This window comes from Malus domestica, chromosome 04 (genome assembly GCF_042453785.1).
Source record: "Malus domestica chromosome 04, GDT2T_hap1".
Taxonomy (NCBI): Eukaryota; Viridiplantae; Streptophyta; class Magnoliopsida; order Rosales; family Rosaceae; genus Malus; species Malus domestica.
Window position 1 is genome coordinate 2,264,115 of NC_091664.1, and position 19,936 is coordinate 2,284,050.

The 19,936-nt window shown below is 37.0% G+C and overlaps 1 long non-coding RNA gene and 1 pseudogene across 1 annotated transcript; one reads left to right on the forward strand and one right to left on the reverse strand.

Annotated features, from left to right (window-relative positions):
• Positions 1-2,976: 2,976 nt before the first annotated feature.
• Positions 2,977-4,941, reverse strand: LOC108174121 (uncharacterized). Its single transcript, XR_001790891.3, has 3 exons — positions 4,519-4,941; positions 3,819-3,881; positions 2,977-3,113 (listed from the first exon to the last, which is right to left on the reverse strand). It is a non-coding gene; the product is annotated as an uncharacterized lncRNA (long non-coding RNA).
• Positions 4,942-9,342: 4,401 nt separating this feature from the next.
• LOC139195226 (receptor-like protein EIX2) lies at positions 9,343-12,774 on the forward strand (annotated as a pseudogene).
• Positions 12,775-19,936: the final 7,162 nt, after the last annotated feature.

Sequence of the window (19,936 nt, forward strand, 5' to 3'; positions counted from 1 at the left end):
CCTGCCTGTGTCGGTCATCCATCCCAAAAACCCAACTACATATAAAACGCACCAACCCAGTCACAGCCCAAATCCGCAAAAGCCCATACAACTAAAAAATTAAAAAAAAAAAACCCAAGAGAAATCCTTAGGGCAATGGCATGTCTGTAAATAAAGTGAAATTGGGGTAAAAAAACTATTCATTTGTACAGTGCAATTGAAAAGCCTTCTTTAGACTAAAGTAATGATGTAAGACTAATGTTGAGTTGTCAATTATTGTTATGAAACGAATTATGAAAATTGATTATTATGCTGCCGCAAATTGCGTTGGTGTTCAATGGTTTTCATGGTTAATAACATATATTTAATTAAAATGAGATAAATTATTATTTATTTATTTGGTAAAAATAAATAATTAATTTGAATCTTTCTTACATAAAATTAAATAATATGGCTATTGTAGTAAGGTTTTTTAGTAGTTCAGAATTATCAAACTAACATTTTTCTCCTCATTTGTGAAGGGTCACCTGCGGGCAAATAATATGTGAGATTAACGGGTTTATAACGTGTAACCCGATAACGACCCAATTATAATGTATTGACTTGAAACTCGTTATTTCATGTCGTTTTAGATCAAATTAACAGGCCATGTAAGAATTGTTAGGTCTAGACTCCAATTTGTACCCTTCTTTTCTTTAATGCATAATATGTCTTCTAGACTGCTCATACACCACACAAAACGCTTATTTCAATGAACTTTATCGGAGTTGTTTTATTTCGCAGGTTACTAAATGTCTCTCATGACTTTTTTTTGGGGATGAAGTTGAACCATCACTGCCTAGAATTAGTTTAGGGGATGTACCGTCATTTTTGTCTTTTAACTCTCGACTGACTTGTAAATTTTTCCACAACGACTTTGTCTACCATCTTTGTGGCGCCGGATGTAGAAGAATGAAGCTGTTTTCATAAATTTCAAAGGTTGAGCAAAATCTCGTCCAATTATATCTTTTACTGGAAACAAAAAACATCTTAAGACCTAAAAAGAAATAAGACCTATAGAATATTATTCCTAGTGAGATATATAATTGTATATGCAAATGGTGGATTGCCTTGATGGGTAGGCCATTTCTCTTTAATCAACAAAGAGCGGGCTCTCTTTTCTATGATACATAATTTATCTTCTAGATGACTACTCAATCATCGCATGTGTATTTCAGAGAATCTTATAGAAGTAGTTGTATTTCTCATGTTACCAAGTGCCTCTCAAATAACCATCCGCTATGTAAAGGAATCTAGGTGTATTCCAAAGAAGCTTATCGAAGTTTTTGTCTCATTTGTTATGGTTTGGATAAAGGTATGTTCTTCAATGAAACATTAGAAACAGAGTTATTGTTTGGGTTTCTTAGCCCACTCAAGTAGAACAAGTGTTGCTATCTGCATGCCTGATTGCAACCACATGACTTTTCTTTGGGGATTAAGTTTGAACCATCACTGCCTGGAATTTGTTTTGGGGATGGACCATCACTTTTGTCTTATTTCTCTTTGACTGATAAATTTTTCCATAAAGACTTTGTCAAACGTCTTTGTGGGATTGGATGTAGAAAAAGGAAGCTCTTCATAAGATTCCAAGGTTGCGCTAAAACTTCTCCTCCAATTATATGTTTCATTGAAAAAAAAAAAAAAAAACAAGAGCTATAGAATATTATGTAAGACTAATGTTTAGTTGTCAATTATTGTTATGAATCGAATTATGAAAATTGATTATTATGCTTCCGCAATTTGCGTTGGTGTTCAATGGTTTTCATGGTTAATAACATATATAAAATTGTTTTTAATTAAAATGAGATAAATTTTTATTTATTTATTAGGTAAAAAGAAATCATTAATTTGAACCTTTCTTACATAAGATTAAATAATATGGCTATTGTAGTAAGGTTTTTTAGTGGTTTAAAATTATCAAACTAACATTTTTCTTCTCGGTTGTAAAGGGTCACCTGGGGGCAAATACTATGTGAGATTAACGGGTTTCTAATGTGTGACCTGATAACGATCCAATTAGTTAATGTATTGACCCGAAACTCGTTATTTCGTGTCGTTTTAGATCAAATTAACAGGCCATGTAAGAATTGTTAGGTCTAGACTCCAATTTGTACCCTTCTTTTCTTTAATACATAATATGTCTTCTAGACTACTCATACATCACACAAAACGCTTATTTCAATGAACTTTATCAGAGTTGTTTTATTTCGCAGGTTACTAAATGCCTCTCATGACTTTTTTTTTTTTTTGGATGAAGTTGAACAATCACTGCCTGGAATTAGTTTAGGGGTTGTTCCATCATTTTTGTCTTTTATCTCTTGACTGACTTGTAAATTTTTCCACAACAACTTTGTCTACCATCTTTGTGGCGCCAAATGTAGAAGAATGAAGCTGTTTTCATAAATTTCAAAGGTTGAGCAAAATCTCCTCCAATTATGTTTTTTACTGGAAACAAAAAACATCTTAAGACATAAAAAGAAATAAGACCTATAGAATATTATTCCTAGTGAGATATATAATTATATATGCAAGTGGTGGATTGCCTTGATGGGTAGGGCCTTTCTCTTTGATCAACAAAGGGTATGCTCTCTTTTTTTTGATACATAATTTATCTTTTGGATGACTACTCATTCATCGCACGTGTATTTCAGAGAACCTTATCGAAGTTGTTGTATTTCTCAGGTTATGAAGCGCCTCTCGAATTACCATCCTCTATGTAAAGGAATCTTGGTGTATTCCAGAGAAGCTTATCGAAGTTTTTGTCTCATTTGTTATGGTTTGGATCAAGGTATGTTCTTCAATGAAATATTAAAACAGAGTTCTTGTTTGGGTTTCTTAGCCCACTCAAGTAGAACAAGTGTTGTGTCACGCCCCGGACCCAGGGTCGGTAGTAAAAACTTGAACCCGAATCCGAAACGTGAACTAAAAACTATAAATAAATAAAAGGAAATTGACACGGGTTGGAAAATAAACTCTTCTTATTTAAAATAACTAATAATTCTTTACAAGGCTAAAATAAAGAAATACAAAATTCTATCCTCACACTTAATCCGATCTCATCCCGTCTACCCTCTTAGATTGTTTAGTTCGTGAACCTGCATAACAATAGAGGGGTGAGCTTTAACAGCTCAGTAGGGACATAACCTTATTACAGTAAATTGACAATATTAAATTAAGTGTCATGAAATCATATAGCCAAATATCAAATCATTATTGATAATAATGCATGAATGCAATTGAACCTCTTCCGCTACCCCCGTTACTTTATATAATAAAACACGCGGACCTGCATGTCCCATACCATGCATTTTACCCCTGCAGAGGTGGTTCGAATGTTCTATTATACAAATTAACCCCCCGTAACTCAATCATCCCAATTTCCCCTTTTGTTAGTCATCTTGCCAAAACTCTTCGTCGCCAGTCCCGAATTACCCTTAAAGAATCTGTGCACTGTGGGCTCACTTGAGACCTGGTACCTGCTAAGAGTTTGACTCAACTACACAAAAGATCATTTCCATTACCCTCTTTCCAAATTCCTTTCTCACCTACAAAGTTCCAACCACTTATGACACATGAGTGATGCACAAGCAACGTTATTACATCTTTCACATGTCACAATATATCTCCATGTCACAGTATATATCTCAACGAATAACATTCCAGTAGTACTAACAAGTAAACAACCAACTGAAGCAATAATCCAAACAATGTCCAACCACATTAATCAACCAACACAAATATAGTACTTCACAAAATTTAATAGAATCAATATCTATAAAGGTCTGCCGTATTTCCTCTACCTGGACTCCAAAGCATTGCACCAACTCTCTATTACAAGAGTGCACCACTATTGTGATCAATTCCTATTTCACAAGTACAAGCAAATCACTAAAATGCATAACAAATGTAACCCTAGTTAGACTACTTGGTATTACTAATCTAACACCACTTGATTCAAAAGTCATTTTGGTCGATATGAAATAACGCAACTACAATAGAAGACGTTTGAATGTAAAAGGATTTAGGAAATAAGCAATATATATATATATAGCTCACTGTATAATACAAGTTCCTCAAAACACTTTGGCTTATATAATTGCATAAAAGCTTTGTCATATTATACATATATACATATATATTTTCCTGATATGTATCAGTATGAACTATTTTACAAAATAATACTCCAACCGAGTTGGAATTGTAAAAGTCGTTTTATAAGGGTATTACAAATAGACCAACACTTTAAATCAAAACAGGCTTTGCATTATCCAGTACTATATAGTGAACAAACTAATCATACCATACTTGAAACCAAAAGGCTGTAGTTGTAAAAATAGGTATACGTTATATAGAATAGTTTTGCATCAAATAGGCAGCATTATATAAAACCCTTGCATATAAAACTTGTTTTGCAGTTTCTGCCTAAAAGCAACCGTGAAAGACAACGATTTACTACATAAAATAGCTAAGCAAAGAACAAAGAGAGCTGTGAATCATTACCCTGCTGCAGGCTGACATCCCAAGCAGGAAGATAAATATGAATAATTCAGCACCCTTCTCTCTGATTCTATTTGATTTCTTAATCCCTTCCTTCTATTTGTCTTCTCGTCTCTCCTCTCTTTCTCTCTCAACATATATATATACAAACACAACCACATGAGCTGCAAAGCATGCATTGCATGCTAGCTTGTGTTCGAAAACAATGGAGTTGATCTCCTATTTATAGGTTACTAAACGGAAACTACAAAGCCCCTTATTGGTTGAAGTTGGCGGCTAACCACAGCTGTTAAGCTAGCTGTAGGCACTGAGGAGAAAGAAGATAGCAACTAATTCAGGTGAGTACACGTGGTCTTAAGTCATAGACCGCAAGAAGAGATGGCAATCTCATTCAAAATATTTGTGTTGGCTTCTAAGTGGCCAGGTGGGTCAGTCAAAACAAACTAATTATATATACATACATATAAATGCATACGTACATGTACATATAAATACATATGTATATGTACATATGTATACACATTAAATACGGGATCTTACATGTTGCTATCTGCATGCCTGATTGAAACCACATGACTTTTCTTTGGGGATCAAGTTTGAACCATCACTGCCAAAAATTTGTTTTGGGGATGGACCATCACTTTTGTCTTATTTCTGTTTGAGTGATTGATAAATTTTTCCGTAACGACTTTGTCAAACGTCTTTGTGGGGTTGGATGTAGAAAAAGGAACCTCTTCATAAGATTCCAAGGCTGAGCTAAAATTTCTCCTCCAATTATATGTTTCGTTGGAAAAAAAAAATCAAGAGCTATAGAATATTATGTAAGACTAATGCTGAGTTGTCAATTATTGTTATGAATTGAAATATGAAAATTGATTATTATTCTTCCGCAATTTGCATTGGTGTTCAATGGTTTTCATGGTTAATAACATATATAAAAATGTTTTTAATTAAAATGAGATAAATTATTATTTATTTATTAGGTAAAAATAAATCATTAATTTGAACCTTTCTTACGTAAGATTAAATAATATGGCTATTGTACAAGGTTTTTTAGTTGTTTAAAATTATCAAACTAACATTTTTCTTCTCGGTTGTAAAGGGTCACCTGTGAGCAAATACTATGTGAGATTAACGGGTTTTTAACGTGTGACCCGATAACGACCCGATTAGTTAATATATTGACCAAAAACTCGTTATTTCGTGTCGTTTTAGATCAAATTAACAGGCCATGTAAGAATTGTTAGATCTAGACTCCAATTTGGACCCTTTTTTCTTTAATACATAATATGTCTTCTAGACTGCTCATACATCACACAAAACGCTTATTTCAATGAACTTTATCAAAGTTGTTTTATTTCGCAGGTTACTAAATGCCTCTCATGACTTTTTTTTTTGGGATGAAGTTGAACCATCACTGCCTAGAATTAGTTTAGGGGTTGTTCCATCATTTTTGTCTTTTATCTCTCGACTGACTTGTAAATTTTTCCACAACAACTTTGTCTACTGTCCTTGTGGCGCCGGATGTAGAAGAATGAAGCTGTTTTCATAAATTTCAAAGGTTGAGCAAATTCTCCCCCAATTGTGTTTTTTACTGGAAACAAAAAACATCTTAAGACATAAAAAGAAATAATACCTATAGAATATTATTCCTAGTGAGATATATAATTATATATGCAAGTGGTGGATTGCCTTGATGGGTAGGGCATTTCTCTTTGATCAACAAAGGGTAGGCTCTCTTTTCTATGATACATAATTTATCTTCTGGATGACTACTCACACGTGTATTTCAGAGAACCTTATTGAAGTTGTTGTATTTCTCAGGTTATGAAGCGCCTCTCGAATTACCATCCGCTATGTAAGGGAATCTTGGTGTATTCCAGAGAAGCTTATCGAAGTTTTTGTCTCATTTGTTATGGTTTGGATCAAGGTATGTTCTTCAATGAAATATTAAAACAGAGTTCTTGTTTGGGTTTCTTAGCCCACTCAAGTAGAACAAGTGTTGCTATCTGCATGCCTGATTGCAACCACATGACTTTTCTTTGGGGATCAAGTTTGAACCATCACTGCCAAAAATTTGTTTTGGGGATGGACCATCACTTTTGTCTTATTTCTGTTTGAGTGATTGATAAATTTTTCCATAACGACTTTGTCAAACGTCTTTGTGGGATTGGATGTAGAAAATGGAACCTCTTCATAAGATTCCAAGGCTGAGCTAAAATTTCTCCTCCAATTATATGTTTCGTTGGAAAAAAAAAATCAAGAGCTATAGAATATTATGTAAGACTAATGCTGAGTTGTCAATTATTGTTATGAATTGAATTATGAAAATTGATTATTATTCTTCCGCAATTTGCGTTGGTGTTCAATGGTTATCATGGTTAATAACATATATAAACATGTTTTTAATTAAAATGAGATAAATTATTATTTATTTATTAGGTAAAAATAAATCATTAATTTGAACCTTTCTTACGTAAGATTAAAAAATATGGCTATTGTAGTAAGGTTTTTTAGTTGTTTAAAATTATCAAACTAACATTTTTCTTCTCGGTTGTAAAGGGTCACCTGTGAGCAAATACTATGTGAGATTAACGGGTTTTTAACGTGTGACCCAATAACGACCCGATTAGTTAATATATTGACCCAAAACTCGTTATTTCGTGTCGTTTTAGATCAAATTAACAGGCCATGTAAGAATTGTTAGATCTAGACTCCAATTTGGACCCTTCTTTTCTTTAATACATAATATGTCTTCTAGACTGCTCATACATCACACAAAACACTTATTTCAATGAACTTTATCGGAGTTGTTTTATTTCGCAGGTTACTAAATGTCTCTCATGATTTTTTTTTTTGGATGAAGTTGAACAATCACTGCCTGGAATTAGTTTAGGGGTTGTTCCATCATTTTTGTCTTTTATCTCTCGACTGACTTGTAAATTTTTCCACAACAACTTTGTCTACTGTCTTTGTGGCGCCAGATGTAGAAGAATGAAGCTGTTTTCATAAATTTCAAAGGTTGAGCAAATTCTCCTCCAATTGTGTTTTTTACTGGAAACAAAAAACATCTTAAGACATAAAAAGAAATAAGACCTATAGAATATTATTCCTAGTGAGATATATAATTATATATGCAAGTGGTGGATTGCCTTGATGGGTAGGGCATTTGTCTTTGATCAACAAAGGGTAGGCTCTCTTTTCTTTGATACATAATTTATCCTTTGGATGACTACTCATTCATTGCACGTGTATTTCAGAGAACCTTATCGAAGTTGTTGTATTTCTCAAGTTATGAAGTGCCTCTCGAATTACCATCCGCTATGTAAAGGAATCTTGGTGTATTCCAAAGAAGCTTATCGAGTTTTTGTCTCATTTGTTATGGTTTGGATCAAGATATGTTCTTCAATGAAATATTAGAAACAGAGTTATTGTTTGGGTTTCTTAGCCCACTCAAGTAGAACAAGTGTTGCTATCTGCATGCCTGATCGCAACCACATGACTCTTCTTTGGGGATCAAGTTTGAACCATCGCTGCCCGGAATTTATTTTAGGGATGGACCATCACTTTTGTCTTATTTCTGTTTAACTGACTGATAAATTTTTCCATAACAACTTTGTCAAACGTCTTTATGGGGTTGGATGTAGAAAAAGGAAGCTCTTCATAAGATTCCAAGGCTGAGCTAAAACTTCTCCTCCAATTATATGTTTCATTGGAAAAAAAAAAAAACCATCTGATGAAAAAAAAAAAAAAAAAAGAGCTATAGAATATTATGTAAGACTAATGTTGAGTTATCAATTATTGTTATGAATCAAATTATGAAAATTGATTATTATGCTTCCCCAATTTGCTTTGGTGTTCAATGGTTTTCATGGTTCATAACATATGTAAAATTGTTTTTAATTAAAATGAGATAAAAATTCTTATTTATTTATTTGGTAAAAATAAATCATTAATTTGGGTTGTCATTTAATATAATTGTTGAGCTCTACTTTATAACCCATCGATTGAAGTTCGAAATTTTCCGTTAAGTCGGGTTGGTTTTGGCCTTCTCGGCACTTTCCGGCGAGTATGACTTGCTGTCAAGAGTTTGGGTAAGATTTAATTTAAATTGTGACAAATGATGAACTCGTATGTTGTGTGAAGAAAAGTCACCATCGTACGTACCCATTAATGTCTTCTTTTGTTGGTGAAACAATTCTCCCTGTGAGTGTTTGTAACTCTTGTCGGTGTAAAATGCCTTTAAACACCTTAAGGAGTTATCAAGCTCTTTTAAGTGAATTATTCGTTATATCAAGCATGCTACTGTTGGTTAACACCAGCTGAAAGTTGAATAATATTGTTATTGAAGTGTAAGTTTGCATCACAAGTAAACTGAGATTCTGATCAAAAGATCGTGCCATAGATGGGGTTATGATCCATGTTAAGTTCTTTTATATGCTTTGTTTTACAAAGGACTTCAAATATTTTCTTTATGTATGACAAACGGTAACCACAAACTGATTGGCTCTTAGTTCAACTCAGTTTGCAATTCTCACATGGATTTGTTTATAGAAATGTATGAAACACTATACGAAAATGAAAGAACAGAAAGGAAATGATGTTAAATACTTAAAAAAATCCAACTACAAAGTAATAACTTGAAAGAAATGCAAAATACAAGAGATCAGGCAAGTTTAAACCCGTTCGGGCAAACTTGCTTGCTAGTTGGGCAACTTCGTGCAGGTCGTTGAAGTGATTTGAAAAGAATTTTTCTTATAGGGAATCGATCTTACATACAATGCAGCTGAGCGTTAAACATAAATACAAGTACGAAGATGCTAGATTACGAAAGGAATTTGAAAGAAAGTAGGCTGCACAGCTTCAAAGTTTTTTTGAGTTGTGAGTTGAGTGCCTTTTTCTTCTTCTTTTATGTTGCTTTATATAGAATAGACATTTCTTCCAGTTTAAACCTTTTACTCTCAAGATAATTCTGTCTGCTGGAAACAAATAAGTCCTTCGATCTCGGGATGGTTTGTCAGTCAATATATATTTCAATTCTCTTCTGGAAAATGATTTTTAAAACTAATTAAGTAGAGAAATTATTGCTGATGTGCTTGACGTTTCTTTGGGGATGAAGTTGAACTCTCACTGCCTGTAATTGTTTTGACTTATATCTCTTGAAAGTGACAAATATTTACATAATGACTTTGTCTACCGTATTTGTAGGTTAGGATGTAGAAAAATGATTGCAATTTGTTGGCAGATTCAACCAGTTATGCTATTTTTGATTGGACCTGTATTCTTTACTAATGTGTGTATATATAGCACTCTAAATTACTCGTTCTTCACATCCATCACCCACTTATCTATATGGCGAGAGTCATGAGAGTTGTTTCACCAATCAGCTTTCTTCTATGCATTGCGTCTATTACTGTTAGCTTATGCAATGGAAACTTGAATGTACCTTGCAAAGAAAATGAGAGACAAGCACTTTTTCTGTTCAAGAAACTTATTGATTCTTCAAATATGCTTTCCTCTTGGGTTGGTGAAGGCGATTGTTGTTGCAACTGGACTGGTGTTGCCTGTGATAATTTAACCGGTCATGTCTATGAGCTCCACCTTGCTGGTTATCAGGATCCAGTGACTGGGGTGATGCATATGTTGGGTGGTAAGGTAAATCCTTCTCTACTCAATTTAACGCATCTCAGCTACTTGGATGTAAGCTTCAATATTTTTAAAGGACTACAGATCCCTAGGTTTCTAGGTTCTCTTAAAGGTTTAAGGCATCTTGACCTCTCAAATGCAGGGTTTGAGGGAACCATTCCTCCTCAGTTGGGAAATCTATCTAGTCTATGTTATCTCGACCTTTCTGAAAACTCTGGTTTGATGGTTGAGAGTCTCAAGTGGCTCTCTGGTCTTTCTCTGTTGAAACATCTTGACATGAGTTCTGTAGATCTTACTAATGCATCTCATTGGTTACAAATAAACACATTCCCTTCTCTTCTGGTCGAGTTACATTTGTCTACCTGCAATCTTTATCACATACCAACAGGTGTTGCAAACTTGACAATTCTTAAAGTTCTTGATCTGGATCTGAACCAACTCAACTCTACCATACCGAAATGGTTGTACAGTTTGAGCCATCTCGAGTCCCTCAATCTTTTTTACAATGCTTTCCATGGTGAAATTTCGAATTCCCTTGGAAACTTAACAGCCCTTGTTGATCTTAGTTTAGGTTGGAATCAGCTTGAAGGGGAAATCCCAACCTCATTGGGAAATCTTTGTAAGTTGACTTCTGTTGATTTGTCTTTGAACAATTTTAGGGGGAGGGTATCAGAGATCTTTGAAAGTTTGTCTCGGTGCAGTCCTGGTCAAATAGATTATTTAGATTTTTCAAATAATAATCTTTCAGGTCCCATTCCAGTGTCCTTAGGAAATCTATCATGCTTAGAGGAATTGATCATTCATAAGAATTCATTAGAGGGTGTTGTCTCTGAAGTTCATTTTACTAATCTTACAAGATTATCTAACTTTTATGCGGATGAGAACTCCTTGACTCTTAAAACCAGCCCAGATTGGGTTCCTCCTTTTCAACTTTCTATCTTGAGATTAGGTTCTTGGCGTCTTGAACCATCAGAGTTGCCTGCATGGCTTAAGAGTCAAAAACATTTGTCCGCTCTTAACATGTCCAATACAAGAATTTCAGGTACCATTCCGACTTGGTTTTGGGACATTTTTTCGCTTCGTTCAGTAAGCACTGTGGATCTCTCATGTAATCAGTTGTCCGGTGAGGTTCCAAACATAGTTTCTGCCAACTGGCCAAAACAAAAGCATTTCAATCTCCACTTTTCAGAAATCATAATTGACTTAAGGTCTAACCAGTTCAACGGTTCATTGCCTCTTGTGTCTTCGACAGTGACTACACTAGATCTTTCCAATTCATCATTTTCGGGAACTCTCTCTCTCTTCTTTTGTGATAGGAGTGATGTACCTAAAAACCTTCAAGTTCTTTATCTTGACAACAATCTCCTCAATGGAGAAATTCCTGATTGTTGGTTGCACTATCCAAACTTGAACGCTGTGAATTTAGAAGACAACAATTTGATGGGGAAAATTCCAAGCTCTATTGGACACTTACTTTCTCTTGAATCATTGCACTTGCGCAATAATAACTTATCTGGAGAATTACCCGTGTCCCTACAAAACTGTGAGAAGTTGTTACTTCTTGACCTTGGTGGAAACAAGTTTGTTGGAAGCATTCCAATATGGTTTGGCCAAAGCTTGGTAGTTCTTAGTCTTCGTTCAAATAAGTTCGATGGTGGCATTCCTGAAGAACTCTGTAGTCTCACAAATCTCCAAATCTTGGACCTTGCACATAACAATCTCTTAGGAACGATACCAAGATGTTTCCAAAATTTGTCATCTATGGCCACTACCTTTTCAAGCAAAGTAGTTCCCAATACTCTGTTCTTTGTGGAGTCCTACACAGAGAATGCAATTTTTGTGACCAAAGGGAAAGAAGTGAAATATAACACAATGCTTCGTTTGGTGGCTAGTTTGGACCTTTCAAGCAACAAGTTATTTGGAAAAATCCCTGAAGAGCTGACCAGCCTCATTAGCTTACAAACGTTGAATTTATCCTATAATCTTCTTACCGGAAAAATCCCTTCCAGAATTGGTGATATGAGAACGTTAGAATCACTTGATTTGTCTGTAAACCAACTTACTGGCGAAATTTCTTCAAGCATCTCAAATTTGACATTTCTCAATTATCTGAATCTGTCCTATAACAATTTGATAGGGCAGATTCCGACAAGCACTCAGCTTCAGAGCTTTGATTAGTCTAGTTATGTTGGCAATAAACTTTGCGGACCTCCATTGGAAGAGCGTTGCAATGCAGATGAGGTCATGCCACCGATAGGTGATGAGAAGCACGAAGGAGGTCTTTTGCTTGAAGACGGTGGGTTCTATCTGAGCTTGGGGCTTGGGTTTGCATTCGGTTTTTGGATTGTTCTTGGATTACTGCTGTCTAATGTGCCATGGAGCAATGCATTTTCTCAGTTCCAAAATCGCATGGTGATGAAGCTCTATGCTGCAATCGTTGAACGTTATTAAATAATTTATGCAGATTGAGCGAGTTTGTGTGGTTTGTTACTACTTTTCTGCTATATATATACATATACAAAATTTTACACCGTTGTATTATTATTTTTTATCTTTTCCTATGTTTTCATTTTTCCAATATAATATTGTAAGATTTACCTTCTTGAATCTCAATCTTGACAAAAACATGTGTTCTAAAACCATCTCCAACCCATGAGATAAACATTGAAATGTGATATCAACGATCTTAACTGTTCATTTTTCTGCATCTGCTAAAAGATCAAGCTTTCAAAAAAGAAAATCTGAAAAATGAAATTTGGTGAGAAGAATAGAGCGTAAGTTTATGGATCATGGTGTCGAATTTCGGAGTTGACCCCTTCACGACAGTTGTAAAACTTGTTATTACAAGTGATTGTGTGTGTGTATATATATATATTTTTTTTCACGCTTCTACATTAATTATTATGAATTTTATTTGATTTTGCACTCAAACAATAAACACTATTCATGATAGTTTGGAGTGTTTTAAAAATCTAAACGACGATGTAACCATTGTCTAAGCATAGAGGATGCAACTACGAGCGTTTGTATATTTTTTTTCACATTTTTTCACGCTCTTACATTAATTATTATGAATTTTTATTCAGTTTGAACTCCCCTTAAAACACTGTTCAGGAGGGTTTGTAGGGTTTCAAAAATACAAACTACATTGGACCATCGTCAAAGCGTGTGATCACGAGCATTTACAGATTTTTCACATTTTTCACACTTGTAAATCAATTATTATGAATTTATAATGTGTTCTTATATTTTTAAATTGCTTTGGTATGTTTAATGTGCTTTGGAATTTCTTAATCTTTCTTAAGTAAGATTAAATACTATGGCTATTGTAGTAAGGTTTTTTAGTAGTTTAAAATTATCAAACAAATATTTTTCTTATTGGTTGTAACGGGTCACCTGCAGGTAAATACTATATGAGATTAACAGGTTTCTAATGTGTGACCCTATAACGACCCAATTAGTTAATGTATTGATCCAAAATTCGTTATTTCGTGTGATTTTAGATCAAATTAACAGGCCATGTAAGAAATTGATAGCCGGAATTTGCATTGCTTGATGAATTAAGTCCAGACGGCACACTCCAATATTAGGCAACTCGTTTTTGAAGTTAGGAAATGTTGAAAAACTAGATCGGATTTGAACTCTGCTAATGCCTCATTCCTATGCTCCGTCAATAACCAGTATGTCTTCGGACCCATCTTTGTCATGACAAGGGATACCCTTAATATAAGTCTACCAAGCACGAATAGCTCTGCCCGTGAAATAATAATGGCCGTCTGAACTCGACCTTATGCTATGCAGCATCCTAAACTCAGGGATATCTAATTGTAGACATGTAAATTTCGTTCCATACAATGATGGATCGCAAAGCTCCACATGGCATATGACTCATCATAAATGGACAAGTCATCAATGACATGTGGCACAAGTCAAGCAAAGGAAGTATAAAACTTCCCCAAAATTTGTCAATAAGGGTGAATCCCCCTTAAATTCGGCTAGGAAATCCAAATTGATCCTAAAACTGGAAAGAAAGCTAAAACATCTTCATAAAACAAGTAAGAATTGAAGATTGCTCAAAAACTAGGCAACAAGATCCTTAAATTCGGCCAAGGGAGTAAAGTGGTTGAAATTAAGATACAAAACATGCCTAAAATCATCCCAAAGGCAAGCCTTGAGAAGCCTATAAATACAAGGTCCTCTCACAAGCATAAGGGTCGAAAAAATCTCTATATAGAAGAAACTCTGTCAAACCTTTGAAGACTAATACGCTGCCAAAACTCTCTTCGAAGAACATTCAACAAAAGCCAAAATTTTCTCTCGACCAAAGCCGAAACACTTTCTTGAAGAAACAATAAGCGCTCGTGCTGATTCCTTCAAGACTTTGTTACAAGCTTATAAACTTGTAGCAACGTTCATTTCAAGATCAAGTCGCCAAGACCCTTAAAGCAACGAAATCCCGCACCAAACACTACCTTTGATGCCCCTTTGAGGTGAAAACCATTCATACATTCGTTTCAAGCTCAAAACTTGAAGCAATCGTTCAACCGTTCGTCCGAGATCCATCGCGACCCTTGGATCAACAATCAACCATCTAGATCAAATTTGAAGACTGAATCAGAGGAAAAGATGTAAACAGAGATTGTAACCTACAAATTCAATCTACTTTGTACATGTGTTCTCGTTTCATTCGTTACAAGAATTTTTGTGTTTACAAATTTAGAACGCCTGGTGGGATCTCTCTGCCTCTCATCTCTGTCTTTAAATCATCAAAAAAGCACAAATGACATCAAAGAAGGAGTATATGTTCCTACTACCAACGCAAAGAATAAGGGCATCCTTGCCGCAAGTGGTGGCAATTTAGGCGTCACAACTCGAAGCAAGGCAATAACTCTCTCTGCCATGCCTTCCACCGCTTCATCAACTTTGCCGAAGGAGCAAGAGTACCCGAGGTACAAACCTGTGATCACCCTGGCTTCGCTAAGGGCGCTAAGGGAAGAAAGCCCCGATGAGGTACTTTAAGTCTTTGACTTCTGACGCCGACTCAAGTAGCTTATGTCCCGTAGCCATGAAAGTCATGACTACTGATACAACTTCCATCGTGGAGCAAATGACTCAAATAAGTAAGGCAATTGCAAGGTTGAAAATGACCGTGAAGGAGAATGACTTACAAATTGCTACGCTCGTCAACCGTCTGGAGGTGCAACACGAAGATAAAGCTAACCCGAAAGTTAACCCACCAAAGAAGGAAATCGACTAAAATGAAGAGCTTCTGGTGGAGAAAGCCGAAAAGAAGCTGGACCAAGCAACAATGCTCATGGGATCTCTCTCTATCCAGTAGCTATATGAGATAATCATTAACATCATCAAGGCGCAGTACCAAGGAAGCTCGCATGACTCCGTGCTGTACTCAAAGCCCTACTCCAAGAAGATTAATGCCTTGAGGGTGCCAGGGGGTTATCAGCCGCCAGAGTTCATGCAATTCGATGGAAAGGGCAATCTTAAACAACATATTGCCCATTTCATCGAAACTTGCAACAATGCTGGGACAAAAGGAGACTACCTCGTCAAGCAGTTCGTACGCTCATTGAAAAGTAATGCCTTTGACTAGTACATCGACCTCGAGCCCAAATCCATAACAGCTGGGATCAGCTTGAAAGGGAATTGCTTAACCTCTTCTACAACACGTACCACACCGTAAACATGTTGGAGTTGACAAGTACAAAGTAATGGATTACAAGGATTAGCTTTCTGAAACCTCTGCCATTAAGATGTGCGTTCAAGGTATACACTGGGGCCTACACTACATCCTTCAATGCATAAAGCCTAGGACATTTGAGGAACTGGCGACTCATTCCTACGACATGGAGTTGAGTATCACCAACCATGGAAAAAAGAGCCAATCACCTACTTCGAGAATGACAAGGTGTTCGCTCTGAAGGTAGACAAGATTGGGAAGAAGCCCGCCAAGGAAGTTTTTACTATCAACACTACCTCCCCCCAGTTAAGACCTCCATTGCGCCCGTCAAGATCTCTTATAAGAACAAAGCGAATGAGATAAAAAGAGGTGAGCCTTTTCGTACCCAAGATAGGTACAAAAACACCTTGAAAGAGCTGGAGTAAAAGACGTACCCTTTTCCAGACTCTGACTTGGTTGCGATGTTAAACGCCCTACTGGAAAAATAGGTGATTGAGTTACCGGAATGTAAGAGCCTCGAAGAGATGAATCGTGTTAACGATCCCAAGTACTGTAAGTACCATCGTATCGTGAGCCATGGTGTTGGCAAATGCTTCGTCCTCAATGAGCTCATCATGAAGCTGGCGCAACAAAGACAAATCAAACTTGACCTTGAAGACACAACACGTACACTACTGCAATTATGTTTGGGTCGTTTGATTTCATGCCCTTCAAGTAACACATGCTCAAGCTGTGTGGCACCTTCTACACAACCATCACTGGGGGTAAGTGACCAAAATGCACTTACCAACGATGAAAATGGGTAGACACTTGTGACCTACAAGAAGACAAAGAAGCCAAGACGACAAGCTGCAAAACCAAATGTGGAACAAGCGAGAAAACATCACCGCAGTAACAATAAAAAGGCCAAGAAAAACATAAGAATTGCTAAGCTAACATACGTTAGGGAACCTATGGAGCAAGAGCCACGCATTCCCGTCTCATTGCACGAGTACTTATTAAAGGATTTCTTTCAACATTGCACTACTGGTGCCTATCGCATGGTTGAAGTAAATGTAAGAGAGCCCTCAAAAAGAAAAGTTATCACCATCAAGGAAGAGGAAACTCCCACGCCTGAAGAAAGCCTGGCGTTATACTTTAACATCGATGAGGCGCTACGATTGCCCAAGGAGATGCGAAGAGCACTAATAGCGATCTTGGTAAGTCCCGAAGACCACGAAGTGCAGGAAAGCAAGGACAAAGGCTTGGAGCTTCAACCACATGAATATGCCACATGTTATGCTGTCCATGACGCAATCACCTTCATTGATGAAGACTTGCTACTAGAGTTAAAGCCTTACAACCGTCATCTCTTTGTCTCTGGGTATGTGAAAGAGCACAAAATCAACCACATGCTTGTGGATGGTGGATCGGCCATAAACATTATGCCAAAGTCAACAATGACTACAATCGGCATCAAAGTGGGTGAACTGACCCGAAATTGTTTACTAATCCAAGGTTTAAACCAAGGAGGACAAAGAGTGATGGGCATGGTTTACGTCGAGATAGCCATTGACGAACTCAAGTCGAGCACGATATTCCATGTGATTGACGCGAGAACTTCCTACATTTTGCTATTGGGAAGGCCTTGGATCCATGAGAATGGAGTGGTGTCGTCCACCCTCCACCAATGCTTAAAATACTTCCAAGAATGAGTGAAGGTGATACAAGGTGACACCAAACCATTGACCGAAGTTGAATCATACTTCACGAACGCCAAGTTCTACATGGATAAAGATACAGTGCCTGAAGCTCTTCCAAAAGAGATCAAGTCCACAGGCAAAGCTGTACCAAAAAATGAGTGGCAAGACGTGCCCAAAGAGCAAGAAGAGGAATCTGTGCCATCTTTAAGCAAAAATGACGATGAGCTTGCTATGCCCGTAACAACCAAAGGGAATGTGACGCCATCAAAAGGATCAAACACATCCGTCTTCTGATACATCCAGAGTTGAGAAGAAAGAGTGGGCAATCCCCATTTGAAACAAGAAAAACGGACACACAGCTGCACAAGGACGACATAAAGCTGCTCAAGGCAAATGCAGTTTTACCTCTGACACAGCTAGGCGATGCTAAAATCTCAAAACCACCGCAAGGCTTTGTACAACCTCTACCAAAAGGGGACAGAACCAAGCTCTCTTCCAACCAAGAGGATTGAAGAAGGCTTCAACCCAAACACCTACAAACTCATGTCAAATGCTGGGTACAATTTCACTTCCTCTTCAAATCTTGGAAAGAAGACACCATCAACGACAAAGAATGTGACCTCACCGAGACTCAAAAGAGATTAAAGGAGCACGGTTACGAAGTTTACAACAACAAAGCTGAACTTGGCTTCACACTAAATACACCCGTGAAATTTTTAAGAATAGCGAAAAATGCTAGCGCTCAACACATCAATGTAAGCGTTGAATAAAATCAAGATGAGCCTAAACCCGTCCCTCGAACATCAGTCTTCGATAGGTTAAATCATTCAAAACCCATAATTTCGGCACTTGATCGCATTGGAGGTCAAGAACGAACATCCATCTTAAAACAGCTTAACAAGCCAACACCCCAAAGCTCTGTCTTCGAAAAATTATTAAAATCTAAGAAACAAAGCAGCATGGCTAGCTCTCCTCCGCGACGGTCTACCTTAGAAAGACTTGTAGAAACCAAGAAGACTTCTAGAAAGAGGAAGACAATGCCAAAGGAAGAAACGCTCGACGATCTAGTAGGAAAAGACGATATTCGCAGCTCGATTTCTTCAAGGATGAAGTGCCAAGCAACCTTAGAAGTGGGCACAAAATGACAACTGAAGGTATAAAAAGTGCACCATTATCCATATTGGCCAATCTTCAGGCCAACAAGCCCAAGTGGACGATGTTGAAGAGGAGGTCCAAGATGTTTTCCACATCACGATCCAAAAGGACGAGGAAGACGAAGTTCCCGAAGAGGATGTCACTGCTGCGCCACCATAACTCAAAGAAAGAAGGCAAGCCACTGTTGATGATCTCAATGAGCTTAACCTAGGCACAAGCAAGGAGCCAAAACCTATCTTCATAAGTGCACTACTAAGCGCAGATAAGATCAATGAGTACTACCAACTACTCTTGGAGTACAAAGACGTCTTTGCTTAGACCTACAAGGAAATGCCCGGCCTTGACACTATCATTCTCGTGCATCGTTTAGCAGTCAAGCCTGGAACGCGACCGATAAAGCAAACTCAAATACGTTATCGATCCAAACTCATCCCACAAACTGAGGCTGAGATTGACAAGCTAATCGAAGTAGGCTTCATTCGAAATTTGCAATACCTTAAGTGGATCTCTAACATCGTCATTATTTTTAAAAAATCTGGACAAATACGTGTTTGTGTAGACTTCCGAGACCTTAACGACGTTTGCCCAAATGATGACTTTCCCCTGCTAATCATTAAAATCATGGTGGACACGACCATTGGCCATGAAGCGCTATCATTCATGGATGGCTCATCTGGGTACAATCAAATCCGTATGGCTCCTGAAGAAGAGGAACTAACAGCCTTCCGTATCCCAAAAGGTATTTACTGCTACAAGGTAATGCCTTTTGGTTTGAAAAACGTTGGAGCCACATATCAACGCGTCATGCATAAGATCTTCAATGACATGTTACACAAAAACGTAGAATGTTACGTAGACGACGTAGTTATCAAGACCAAGAAGAGATCCGATCACTTGAAGGATTTACAAATGATATTCGACAAACTACGACACTACAACCTCAAGATGAACCCGTTAAAATGTGCATTTGGCGTCACCTCTGGGAAGTTCCTCAGCTTTATTGTCAAGCATCGTGGCATTGAAGTGGACTAGTCAAAGATTAAGGTCATTCAAAGTATGCCCGAGCCAAGGAATCTACACAAGTTGAAAATTCTACAAAGACGACTTGTCTTCATAAGACGCTTCATCTCTAATCTCGTCGGACGCCGTCAACCTTTCAATCGACTCATGAAGAAGGACGCTTCATTCGTATGGGATAACGCATGCCGCAATGCCTTCGAAAGCATAAAAAGGTACCTAGCAA